Source organism: Melampsora larici-populina (genome assembly GCF_000204055.1).
Source record: "Melampsora larici-populina 98AG31 unplaced genomic scaffold MELLAscaffold_3, whole genome shotgun sequence".
Lineage (NCBI taxonomy): Eukaryota > Fungi > Basidiomycota > Pucciniomycetes > Pucciniales > Melampsoraceae > Melampsora > Melampsora laricis-populina.
In genome coordinates, this window is record NW_006768767.1 from 2764627 (window position 1) to 2765410 (window position 784).

Below are 784 nucleotides of genomic sequence, written 5' to 3' on the forward strand. Positions count from 1 at the left end.
TTATGTCTTGGTATTTGTAACATGTAATTTTGAAAAAAGACCAATCACTTCCGAAACTTTATGTGTTGATATTTGTAACATGTAATTTTGACAAAATCAAGATAAAGCTTCAAACAGATGAGGGTCTAGCTTAGTGGCGGCTCATAGAGAGCTTTATAATCAAAAAGGTGTCACATATGGGAGACAAGAGCTAAGAGCACACAAACACAATAATCAAATAAAGCAGAAACATATCAAAAATGACATGGAATGATTGGTCAGGGGTTAGTTTGCTGCCATACATCCTGTTCATCTTTGAGAGGTGCGGCCACATGATGTGTTCCTTGGAGGTCACTGGTCCTCTCATGATTAATTTTGGTCTGGAAACCTGCTCAGATTTCAGATGTTTGCAGGCATCATCTCAAGCTCCCTTGAAGCTTCTCTGACGCTAGCATAAAGTTTTGGTGAAATCTTCCTGAATTTTTGTTGAATTTTTGTTGAAGTCGTGGTAAGCTCTGGCCTGCCAGAGCCCAGTAGATGGGGGCTGTGAGGGCCAACCGGGAAGTCATCTTTATGACCAGCGGTGGCTGAAACAGTAGGGGTGTCATTGGGAAGTGGATGTTAATTTGTGAAGCTCCGGCTTTCAAGCAAAAGCTCAGCAGTTATGCTCTAGCCCTAAGGGGAGGCATAAATGCCGAGTTTTTGCTTGAAGGGGGGGCTTTACGAATTTACATTTATTTAATTCATGTCAATCTATGTGTCCAAGTAGAGAAACAGGGTTTGATACTTTGTTTTGAAGCGCTCT